Genomic DNA, 11,286 nt, shown 5'->3' on the forward strand with positions numbered 1-11,286 from the left:
AGGCCATCCGATCATTCACCAGAAAGTGTTTCACAACCTGCCGCAGCTAGGAACGACTCTCACTCGACCGTGGGTGGGGGTGCAACCTCAATGCAGGCAGTACCTGGGGTGGCCACGGTAGTTGGCCCATTGAGGGACTTGTGGGATGTGCTGGACATCCCTCACATCCTCACGTCTGTCCTCCACAGTGAGGCCCATTGGCAGCAGCCTTAAGCTGCGTAACCAAAGCCGACACTGCCTGCATCTGTGAGTGAAGGGTCACCAACTTAAATCCCATCTGAACACAGCAATCACATTTTCTGTCCATACTAAAGATGGCGCATAAGTACACAAACATGGACGAAATGTAAGAGTTTAAGCTAAGGAGCCAGAGGAAATGTAAAACAAGTCGCTTCTTCTCAGAAACTGTTTGACCTGACGATACTCTGATGCACTGCTGCTGCTAGGAAACGCTGTTTCTCTGCTCACACAAGATAGCAGTTGATGTGAGTGCCTGCATGACTTCTAAAAAACGCAATGATCATTCCCTGTGACGGTTAATGAGGCGTTTCACTGTGCCAACCCATTTCGGCCAACGATGGGAGATTTTTTCATGATCCTACAGCTGCTGATCTCAATGTCCATGGAAAGCGTCGTCATGGAGACCTGCAAAATCTGAAGAGTGCAGTGTCCTCAACAAGGATCAGTTGTCAGGGAGCCTGTCCATCGTGACTCTTGCTAAAGAAGTTGTAAAAGCCTCTGGGACAATGTACTGTAGCGTACTGAGAGCCATTTTCTGCACGTGTCTGGAGGCAGCCCCGCTATTTAGGCAGTGTCCAACAATTTATACCCTCTGTGCAAAAGCAACGACAAGTCTCACAGGCCCTGCCGATATACCTGCTTCTGTGTCCCTTGTTCCACGAACTACAACTATTAAAGCGGCCTCTTCACTTTCTACGGACAGCGGGCTTCCCTTCGGCTACCTGCAATCTAAACTCCAACGAAACGTTCAACCAAACACAAACTCAGTCCCGTCACCAGAAATTACTCGGTGCGATTGCACTGCGCAACATAATTAAAGGGTTATTTTTTTTCTAAACCCCGTAATTTTCTCCCATTGCGAATCCTAAGTTTTAAGTTACGCTCCGAGATGCCTAAAATCGTCCTCTGTAATGTCCCGAAAGCTCGGCGTCCTGCAACGCCACCCTCGGTGCCGGTGGTGCTTCAGACAGCGATGTGCCGACACCTGCGAAGATAAGGCCACAGCTCAGAAGCTCGTGTAAGCTGTGAGGTGGGTTTGTGTTGTCACATCAGCACCAAATTTCACCGCAATCCTGCCCAATGCCACCGCGGTTGTGTCACACGACGGGAAGGTCGTTAAGCCCCACCTTTACCCTCATTGCGCCCCTTCTTTTGGCGCCTCTGCAATGGAGGTCGGAAACGCTGCACCTCGCGTTGAAATCAGCGATTTTGAGTGGGCGACGATAACATAACACTGCCACTCCGAATCGACACTAAAATACGTCAGCGGATGAGAAAGGGCGGCAAGGAGACATCTCTTTCCCTGGGGTACTGATTGTCACACATTTCGTGGTCGGAAACGTCAGTTCGCAGTGCAGTGGGCATGAGCACTCCCTCGGACGATTCAACCTTCTCTAAGGTCATTGTGGGGCTGCATCACCATTACCATTAAATGTTATCGCATCCCTTCAGAGTGCAGCTCGGCCGCAATTTTTGGTTTTCGCTCTGGTGTACAGGCCTGAACCACAAGTGACCGTTCAAAACCACCTGGCCTAATCTGATCGTGCTTCGAAGCAGTAAAGCATACATATACTTTTATAATATTCCCTAGGATGTGATAGAGATTCCTTCGGGCCCTGGAGCAATGTTTAATTTTAGCAGTTTCAGCTGTTTTCCTACACCACTGTCTATGGCATCTATATTACTCGTTTCCGCAGTGGTGCGAGAATTAAACTGGGGAAATATCTCCACATTTTCATTTGTAGAGAAACATTTGAAAACTGAGACCAGTGTTTTTGATTTTGCTTTGCTGCCTTGAGTTTCACTCGCTGTCTGGTCAGTGAATGAATGTCTGGACACTAACTTTGGTTCCACTAACTGCCTTTAGACATGACCAAAATTTCTTTCGGTTTTTCTGACGGATATTTCGATAATATTCTGCAAAGGTAGTCTTTGAAGGCCTCAAACATTTCCATGTTGATAGCCAAACGCGTTTGATTCAGCGTCTTCCTGTCTGTAGTCCTGTGCTTTGTTTTACACCTAATATGCAGTAGTCTCTATTTATTTAGAGGTTTTTCTGTTATTTACTTATCGTTAGGCATAGAAACTTGCAAAAGTATGATGCAGTGGGCATTTATATTGCTCCAGCTGAGGGGCTAAGGAAAGCAGCACACCAAGTTTTACGGATATTAGCGGTAAAATACGTATAAAACACGCAGAACATGAACAGCCAATGTGCAGTGCAGTGAACTGGAAAAAGACTATTAAAGACGAGCTGTTTAGACAGCCAGTAAAAGGAACACTGCGTACCATGGAAGGGCTGTCCTACAGTGCTGCAGCACTCTATGGTTGACGGGTGACGGCTCGGCTGCTATATGGGCCGCATACGACTCTGCTTGGCCACGTATCCGCCCCGTGTCTGTTGTCTGGACTCCGGACATCCGAATAACCGAGCATCACAGATCTCGCCTCTGTACAAACCCGACACCTCTCTCTCTCTTTCTTCTTCTTCCTCTTCTTCTTCTTCTCTCTCTCTCTCTCTCTCTTCCTCTCTCTCTCTTTCTGTTTTAATACACAACTAGCGTTCTGCAGAACGCGTCCATGACACAGTTAACCTCATATATCACGTGGAAAATAATTGCAGTTCAAATCAAGGGAAAAGACTCGTTGCCGAACAGTAGCTTTATTCTGCTTCTCATTAATAGAATACTACATACATATCAAAATAAATACTATCTCTGCAATATAGGAGACGACAGCCTTTAAAAAGAAAACATAGGAAGAACATTGTATGTTTACAGCTGTAACTGTCCGATTCCTTGCAGGAGAAGAAAATTTGTAGTTACGTAGACCACTAGTGGACTACTGACGGCTTCTGAACTTAACTGCCTGCAACTATTTATTAATAACTGCTGCCTTCCACGATAGAAGAATCTCCATCAGGTTCTGCACTGAATTTGCGGTTGAGTTAGCCCGTCTTCTAGCAATAATCCATCGTAAATACCTCTAACAAAAAGCCGTGCCCTGTTCTTGGAAAAGAGGCCTGGCCACACCAGTTTGCAAGAGGGGTAGTAGGAGAGATCCACAAAACTACCATCCAATAGCTTTGACATCGACTTGTTGTAGAATATTAGTACACATTTTGAGCTCAACATTACGAGGTATCTTCAACAGAACAGACCTCCAACATGCCAACCAGCACGGATTCCGAAAACATTGAGCATGTGAAACCAAACACGCACTTTTCCCACATGACGTACTGAAAGCTTTGGATCAAGGCAATCGAGTAGAAGCAGTATTTTTCGGTTTCCGAAAAGAATTTTATCTCAGTACAGCACCTATGCTTATTCTCAAAAGTACGATCATATGGTGGATAAAGTGAAATTTGTGACTGGGTTGAGGACTTTCGGGTAGCTAGGATGCAGCATGTTATCTTGGATGGAGAGTGATCGTCACATGTAGAAGTAACTTAGATCTGTCTCAGCGAAGTGTGTTTGAATCCTTGCTCTTTGTATTGTATATCAATGACCTTGCAGGCAGTATCAATGGCAACCTCAGACTTCTTGCAGATCATGCAGTTATCTGGTGCATAGATTGGCTACTGGATTTAAATGTTCAAAAATGAAAAATTGTGCATTTCATAAAACGATAAAACGTAGTATCCAAGGACTATCATATCAATGAGTCACTGCTGGAAACGACCACGTCATACAAATACCTGGGTGTAACACTTCGTAGGGATATGAAATGGAATGATCACAGACACAGTCGTTGTTGGAGCAGGTTGTAGACTTCGTTTTATTAGTAGAATACTGGGGAAGTGCCATCCGTCTACAAAGGAGTTTGCTTATACATCACTCGTACAACCTATTCTAGAATATTGCTCAAGTGTGTGGGACCAATACAAATAGTATTAACAGGGGATGTTCAACGTACACAGAGGGCAGCACGATTGGTCACAGGTTTGTCTGATCCGTGGGAAAGTGTCGCAGAGGTACAGAAGGAACTGAACTTTCCGACTCTTGAAGGTAGACTGTGTTTATATTTGATGATGTTGCTGTTTTTATCTAAGCCAGTCATATTCCAGGATCCCATACAAACCTCATTATAGCCTTGAAACAAGACAATCTGAATTTAAAATACATTTAACAAGCACGTGTAGGAACTCACAGGTTGTTGAATAATTTACAAAGATATGAGCTGATTGTTGCAATCATTCACAGTATGAGATTCTCGTTATTGATACAACAAGAAAACTGAATGATGGTAGGTTAGGCGAAACTTCCAAGAGTTTCTGTATATGTATCCTGGTAAGAGGAGAGAGTACATCAGTATACGCTGTACCAAGGACAAATTCGCATGATTGTCTGGCTCTCAACCCTAGAGAATGGTTGTATATAGACAGAATATTCGCTTGTACATGGATACAAAAATTCAGACTAACGTGCGTAAACTTGTAGATAGAGACATGTTACCAGATTCTTCTGAGAATGATCAAAACATTAAATGAATCAGATAATGAAACTGGTAAGAAGGTAAGTGACTTGAGTGAAAAGGTTGGCACTAATGAGGGGAAAATAGATGTAGAGGCTTTAGTTATTGAAAAGGGGAAGCTGCTACATAATAACGGTATGATGATGAATGGATTTATATAAAACCCCACGCTGCAGATAAGTATGATGTCAATGAATCAGAAAGTCATTCAGGCACGGAAAGCCGTTCGAGAGAGAGATTACAGTTGCTAATGTTAGGGCATACCGATATGGATCGACAGCAAACACTAAGAAATACCTTTAAGCCGGTTGTGAATCTCAGGCAGCTCTCAGCAAAAACAAAACCACTCAGTAACGACGGTGTTGCCATTCATTAACCATCATGGCCCTGGCCAAACAGACAGAACACTCGGCGTCAGCATGGGAAGGCCATACATGCTGGGAATGCAGCCTATAAATGTGACTGATGGGAAAGTATAGATTGGTGATAGGCAGTTTAAGAGAACACCTGGCTTAAAGAATCTTAGTTTCATAAGACCCATGACAAAAACCCTAAATCATTCAATAATTGATGGGGTAATGTACCCTGGAATACTGCATTTGACTGATGTACATGAGATCTTCAGAAAGGCAGAGCAACAGGAATTATAAAACCATTACAAAACCAACCGCAACAGCAGCAGTGATGGTCCTGACATTGAGCATACACTGATGAACAATCAAATTCCACAGTGTATATATATATATATATATATATATATATATATAATGACGATCCCAACGAGCTAAATGACGACATGTGCTCACGGCATCAGCTGCTGCAGGTAACGCTCCTCTTTTGTACGAGGTTGTTTCAGTAATCTCTAAGCTTAGAGAAAGAGCTATCTTTGGGATACAGTAATTCAAGAACAGCACAAACCACCGTGCAAAACATGATTAAAGGTTTGGATGACTTATGGCCGCTGGTCTTGTGGATATGAGGCAATATCCACATGAGAATAATGGATTCAAATATATTTTAATGGTTTTTAATACACATTCCAAATTTTCTGGGCATTAGCTGTTAAAACAAAAATGGGGAGAAATGTCGCAGATGTGTCTGAACGTTTGTAGCAGACAGTGATAAATCGATGCCCAGACAACCTCCAAAGCGATCACAGTGAAGAGTGTTACAATAGGTGTTTCAAAACCGTAATGCTGAGATATGGAATACATCACTACTCAACATTCACCCACCTGAAGGCAAGTATCATGGAGCGTCTGAGCAGAACAGTAAAAGGTCGAATGAGGATGTGTTTAATCTTCGTGGCTAATACAGGTGGGCAGACATCCTCCCAGAAATAACTGCACAATATAATCAAACTAATCATAGGCAATAAAACAGAGCAATCAACGCTCATGATAATGGTATCATGGATACGGTGTACTAACGTATTAAAATCCTGCATCTATGTAAACAGAAATTTAATGTAGATGATTTGGTAGATATCTCAAAATACATAACAGCATTCGAGAAATCATATCTGCCGAACTAGTAAACAGAGATATTTACGGTTTGCAAGGTGTTCCTCATGACATTACAAAGAAATAGAATATGTAAGGAAGAGCTTTAAACGTTTCTTATCAGTTGAGATTCAGATTCCGTGTCGTACAATTTGATTTTCAAAAAAAGATCGTCTGTATTATGTGCAAGTTACTTCCCGACAGTTGATTTGAGCATTGGTGACAGAAGTGTTGATTTGACTGGGGAAGTGCAACAGCACCGAGGCTAAGAACAATCTCCATCTACATATTAACGATGAAAAAGATTGTGGAAATAGAACCTGGTGCATACGTTATCGATGATTTAAATGTAGTCTTAAAACAGTCAGGAAAAGGTATTGAGCTATGTGCAATCATCAATACACTTCAGTCTGAAATGAGGACTGCGAATGCAACTATTGACTTTAACCACGAAGCTGCAGTAGGACACCTACTAGGTTTCACAAAAGGACAGGTTTTGAAGAAGGATACTAATAAATTATACAAGGCAGATCAGACTGTGGACATACTGTCTGCCACAACAATCTGTGTCGAGTGTTAGATTGGAACGAACTCGTATCTCAACGACAGTCTGATTCATACTACTTATAGATTTTTCCCCATGGTTGCAACATGGTATAAGATTGTTGAGACTCCGACCAATGCAATATACCTCCCAGTGACAATTCAGGCATTGGAATATTTGCAGGTGCGTATCAACTTGTTGACTTTCATGGTGAGGCAATCATTGTATGATTACATCTAATGAAGAAGGATGGACATACGGTATAAAACCAGTGCACGAAATCCACAGCATGCCATTTCACTGCCAAACCACAAAGTGATACCATATGTGACCTACGATAATCTTAAATCAGTTGGCTTGAAATCTCCCATTTACATCTTCACTCAAGATAAAAGAGCAATACAATTTGACACAAGCCCTCTCTCAGCCATTCCCTCTCTCTCTCTCTCTCTCCCTCACTCAATCACTCACTCATTCATTTACAACATTGGAGTCCCTCGCCCCTTCTCGCCTTCAAGTAAATAGTGTGAGTGCAGGAAGGTTTTGATCGTCTCATGACAAATGGCTCTTTATCATCATGAGGTGACAATCTGACTTTAGACTGGAGCATGGTGTACACCTCATGACCTTGTGACCGAATACTAGTTTGCTGTATGATATGTGGAGGTTGTAGTGCAGCACGGTGAACACCAGTGTAGAGACACTGCAAGTAGTGTTCGACCATGAGTATACGTGATGCTGCGCTTCACGCACCCTTAGCCCGCCTCTGGGTGGTCTCGTCTACTGTATTCTGTACATTCATTTTGGATCTGAGACCTACAAATTCCACAATCAGAAATACATTCCCCTCATCATTCATGAAGTCGATAACCTTCTATACATAAAGATTATCGTCTACATAGCTCTGTCGAATTCATTACCACGAAACCTCATTACTTCATGAGGATCACAGTTCTTCACGCAATGGATGAAGCTATCTGTATCGTACAAAGTAACATTGGCACCACAAAATGATTTTTAGCATACACGTAGTGGAATCAGTACATTTGGAATTTGGAGATCTCCAGTATACACATCCCCAAATAGATAGGTTTCATATACTGTCCTAAAGCTTTCGACATCTCCGCAAAAACAAAGTTCTCATTGAAAATAGCTTAAAATTTGGTCTGGCGATGCGATTTCTTACGTTATAACGCCCCTCCCATGCGCTCCTAACTAAAATATCGCGTTTATTTCTTACATTCTATATAGTACTACCGAAAATGGAACTATTAATTTATAAAACTCTCTTCGAAATCACTAGTCGCGCCCGCCATCTTTTCAGTGTTTCATTTAGTAAACTTCTTCAGCCAGGGTGGCTGCTTGAAGGAGGTAGCCTGAGGGATTCTACCTAGCTCCATCCACAAGCCGAGACACTGATGGAGTTTATGAAAACGAATTATTTATTATTTATTTATTTAACCTGATCAGATTAGTGCTATCATGCTCTCTCTTACATCGCACCAATGTTACACACATGCAGCATTTTACACATAATAGTTACAGCATGACAGTAGTTTGAGAGAGAAAAATAGATTAACCTAGTGACAATATGAATCAAGAGCAATGACTAAGACCTAATAAAGTAAATACTGCCAGCTACTATACATAAAAATGATGATAAAAGCAATAGTAATAAAAGTAAAAGAAAAAATGAAATAGTAATGGTAAACATGAGAAAAATTGGCAATAGTAAGGAAGTTTTGTGCAGATATACATCAATATATTGGTGTATAAAGTAGATGGTTACTGGTATAGCGAGTTTGGGGCAGGGAGATTTAAGGAGGCCGCATCAGTTAAAAAAATGGTTCAAATGGCTCTGAGCACTATGGGACTCAACTGCTGTGGTCATAAGTCCCCTAGAACTTAGAACTAATTAAACCTAACTAACCTAAGGACATCACACACATCCATGCCCGAGGCAGGATTCGAACCTGCGACCGTAGCGGTCGTGCAGTTCCAGACTGTAGCGCCTTTAACCGCTCGGCCACTCCGGCCGGCCGCATCAGTTAAGAAAGAAACTGGGAACTGAGGAAGATCTAGTGGGAAAGAAGGAAGTAATGGGGTGACGTGTATTCATGTACATAGCAAGGCACTGCTGCTGCTTCATTATATACGTTATTAACTGTTTTTTGAAGTCGGACATGTTTTTAATTTCTCTAATATAATGAGGGAGGCTATTCCAGAGTCGGGTTCCTGCTACTGTAAAGGACTTCGAGAAGGTGACTGAGCGATATAGTGGAACAGAGAGGATGTTATTATGATGGGAACGTGTGCTTCTGTATGAGCGTTAAAGACGAGGAGAGATATGAGGGACAGTGTATATTTATAAGACAGTAGATGAGACAGAGTGTATGGAAATCTCTGCGTTTGTCTACACGCAGCCAGGACAGTTGTGCATATGCTGGTGAAATGTGATCAAAAAGTCTAAAGTCACAGATACATCGGACGCAGGCATTCATGACCAATTCCAGACGTCGCGAATTTTCCTGAGAGAGACCTTGTAGGATAATATCGCTGTAGTCAATGATTGGGAGTATAAGCGTTTGTACTAATTTATTTTTCAGCTCGAAAGGGAAGAGTTTTTATATTTTTGTGGGGCATGAAAGGATGCTGATGCATTTTTCCATACTGCAGTTACGTGCTCTGTCCAATTTAGATTTTCATCTATTATTACTCTCAAACTCTTTGCTGAGGGAGAGAAGTTGATATTTCCAGAATGAGGTTTTCACTCTGCAGCGGAGTGTGCGCTGATATGAAACTTACTGGCAGATTAAAACTGTGTGCCGGACCGAGATTCGAACTCGGGACCTTTGCCTTTGGCAGGCAAGTGCTCTACCAACTGAGCTATCCAAGCACGACTCACGACCCCTCCTCACAGCTTCAGTTCTGCCAGTACCTAGCCTCCTAGCTTCCAAACTTCACAAAAGCTCTTCTGTGAACCTTATAGAACTAGCACTCCTGGAAGAAAGGGTATTGCGGAGACATGGCTTAGCCACAGCCTGGGGGATGTTTCCAGAATGAGGCAAAGGACCTGAGTTAGAGTCTCGGTCCGGCACAGAGTTTTAATCTGCCAGGAAGTTGTATATCAGCACCCACTATGCTGCAGAGTGAAAATCTCATTCTGGAAACATCCCCAAGGCTGTGCTAGTTCTACAAGGTTCGCAGAAGAACTTCTGTGAAGTTTGGAAGGTAGGAGACGTGGTACTGGCAGTAGTAAAGATGCGTGGATGGGTCGTCAGTCGTGCTTGTGTAGCTCATTTGGTAGAGCACTTTCCGGCGAAAGGCAAACGTCCTGAGTTCGTCTTGGTCTGGCACACAGTTTTTGTCTGTCAGGAAGTTTCAAGTTGATATTTGTTCCATTTAGGATTAGAGATGGTACGGATTCCCGATGTTTTGGGCTAATGAGCTTAGAGTGACCAACAAGTAACGCTTGGGTTTCAAATGGGTTGAGTTTTAGTCCTATGTTCTTTGCCCATTTTGATAGTACATCGAGGTCTGTATTGAAATTTTCAATAGCTTCCTTAAGATTCATTGGTTTTGCCTGGAACAATTGAAAAACTGAAGGTCATCAGCACACATCTGATATTTGCAATAGGTCAGAACCGATGACACATCATTGATATATAGAGAGAAAAGTATAGGACCTAATACTGAGGCTTGGGTAACGCCTGACACTACCTGCCGCCATTGTGATTTTATATTCCTGGACAAGACGCATTGCTGATGAGACGTCATGTATGAGAGAAACCACTGCACTGGACGTGGTGAGAAATTTAGACCGCTAAGTTTGGCAAGTAAGATGTCGAAGTCGACAGTATCAATGCTATGCTGAAATCTAAGAAGCAAATGATAGTCGCTTCTTGTCTATTCATGGCAAGTTTCAGGTCATGTGTCAGCTTTATTAATGCAGATGCTGTGCTTTGATGTTTATGGAAACCTGATTGGTATTCGTCTAGTAGGTTGTTAGTAGTTAGGTAGTTCGTGATCTGGTCATGGACTATATAGTCTAAGGCTTTTGATAGTGCAGGAAGAAGGCAGATGGGGTGGTAGTCAGAGGGTGCCGTGGCAATGTCCTTTTTAGGCAGTGGCATAATTTGTCACAGTTTCCAGGCTTCAGGGAAAACATATGTGATTGAGGAATCGTTAAAAATGGCTCTTATAGAGGGCAGTAGAGGATCAGTAATACGTTTTACCATATGGATAGTGATGCCATCATGTCCAGTAGATGCTGATCTAATCCGCACGACGCTTTCTTGACAGCATTGCAAGTGACATGCTGTAGATGCAATTTTTCTTTGCTACAGTCGTTCATCCCCATGAAGTAATCAGTGATTGTCTGGTTTTCGCGGTTCAATTATGGTTGTAGGTAATGTGAAGAATCAGTTAGGCCTTCAGCAGGGACCATGGGGATTTTCTGCAACTTTTATTTAGCCTAAACCGAGACTATGGAGATTTTTCCACAGGATAGCTGGTCTACATTTATTG

The 11,286-nt window shown here is 42.5% G+C and overlaps 1 non-coding gene across 1 annotated transcript; it reads right to left on the bottom strand.

The window, feature by feature from the left end:
- Positions 1-9,581: 9,581 nt before the first annotated feature.
- On the bottom strand, positions 9,582-9,656 carry Trnaw-cca. Its single transcript has one exon. It is a non-coding gene; the product is annotated as a tRNA-Trp (tRNA).
- Between the last annotated feature and the right edge of the window lie 1,630 nt (positions 9,657-11,286).

Source organism: Schistocerca americana, chromosome 1 (genome assembly GCF_021461395.2).
Source record: "Schistocerca americana isolate TAMUIC-IGC-003095 chromosome 1, iqSchAmer2.1, whole genome shotgun sequence".
In the NCBI taxonomy this organism is placed as follows: domain Eukaryota; kingdom Metazoa; phylum Arthropoda; class Insecta; order Orthoptera; family Acrididae; genus Schistocerca; species Schistocerca americana.